Here is a 1747-nt window from a genome sequence, read left to right on the forward strand (position 1 = left end):
AAACAGCCACCTCATATATGCATCTGTTTGCAAATTTTGTTCAACCAAATGCCAGGCAGAAAATTCCATATGAAGCCATTAATAATTCATTGATCTCTTCCATGATTGTCACATGAAAAACATGACTTAAAAGATGAATGCAAAATATAAAGTTGCTGCTTATATGGCTCTCATGTCTATGTTGTATTTAGTCAATTAAATTGACTGCTAAACCGACAACCAGGTAGCATAATGCTAATTTTATAAAATCAGAGAATCATCCAACGTTATAGATGATTAACATGACAAAGACTTCGAGGGAAAGGGAGGAAAATCATATAAGATGCATGCTGAACCTGAGGGAAATCTTTTAACTAAAAAGAAAATTATTTTCACTACAACCTCGCACTTTGCATAAAGAAGGATTTATTAACAAAATTCTCAAAAAGAAGGTCCTCCTTCAAATTTTAAAATAGAGGGGAAAAAGTTCACTCTACTGCTATCCAAGTAAGGTCCCCAAAGTTAAGAACGATCTCACCTCAAGTTTGAGCCATGTAAACAAAAACAAAATAACAAAAAAAACTATAATTATGGGTCTCGATGTCTAACTAACAATTCCAGAGTTCTAGTTTCTTTGTTAACGCATTTTTTCAAATCAAACTCTTACAAGGATATGTATAGTGATATGATACCAAAACAACTATGGGTACGAGTTACCAAATTCTTTAAAAGGAAGTGTATATAATTTCACACAAAGAAGAACACCAATTTTAACCTAAATCAAGTCTAAAGTGTTCATCATTTCATCATCTGAAAATAAAATAACACAAATATTCCAGTCCAAGAAACAAGAAGAAGAAGATTGATATTGCCAAGTAGAAATGGGACTTTCAACAACAAGAAAATTGATATAACCAAAAAATGAATTATGGTTTGCAGCAACAAAATTGAACAAACAACAACAGAAACTGAATCATCCAAGACATGGTAGCAACAGCAGCAATATCAAATTGCAGCAGAAAGAAAAAAAAATTAAATAAATAAATACCTTAGGCGCAGAAGCAGAAGGACAAAAGGTAAAGGCAGAGCAGAAGAGCAGGAAGAAAGTGTCGTCACCGCCGATAGCCGCCGGCGGTAGAGAAGTTGGATGTGGCGGAAGACGTGATGGGCAGTCGGTTGCGAGACGAGAGAAGAGTGAGGGAGTGAAGACCGAATGAATAAAAAAATGACGGAGGAGGGATTCTGGGAACAGGGATAGGGTTTGGGGTGTGTAAAAAAGGAAAGAAAAAAAACCTCCCCCTCATAATCAACTTGTTTAAAAATAGAAAAAATGATAAATATGTCGTGACCTTTTTTTCTAGATATTTTTGTCTTTAATGATTGAAAAATATATTTATGTTTTTGATCGCTCTAAAATGTGGACAAAGTTATCCTTTCGTTGAAATGATTCTGTTAGATCTGACGAAAAAGTCTGACGTGACTCCCGTGGCGCTAACCTGTCCTTTATGGGAACCTACGTGGCATGTAGCTTTTAAAAATAGGACATATTAATCCTCCGACACCAAAACGACACCGCTTCACCAAGAATCCTCCAGACATACTTTAATCCCCTTATGCAAAACCCATAACACTCATATCTAAGTTAGAAAATTGATTAGGTTATGGTAAAAAAACCCTGCTTCCGTTGTTTCAAGTCTCAACTAGTTTCACCCTCCGCCATTGATGGCTAAGCTCTGTACCGTTACACTCGGCGGCAATGGGTCCTCCT

The 1747-nt window shown here is 36.1% G+C and overlaps 1 protein-coding gene across 1 annotated transcript in view; it reads right to left on the reverse strand.

Moving 5' to 3' along the window:
* LOC107625297 (splicing factor U2af large subunit B) overlaps positions 1-1284 on the reverse strand; it is a 16280-nt gene extending 14996 nt beyond the window's left edge. The window contains exon 1 of the mRNA XM_016327903.2: positions 1028-1284. The gene's annotated coding sequence lies outside the window, so the exon portion shown is untranslated. The remainder of the gene's footprint in view (positions 1-1027) is intronic.

The sequence above is a fragment of the Arachis ipaensis genome, chromosome B02 (genome assembly GCF_000816755.2).
Source record: "Arachis ipaensis cultivar K30076 chromosome B02, Araip1.1, whole genome shotgun sequence".
In the NCBI taxonomy this organism is placed as follows: Eukaryota; Viridiplantae; Streptophyta; class Magnoliopsida; order Fabales; family Fabaceae; genus Arachis; species Arachis ipaensis.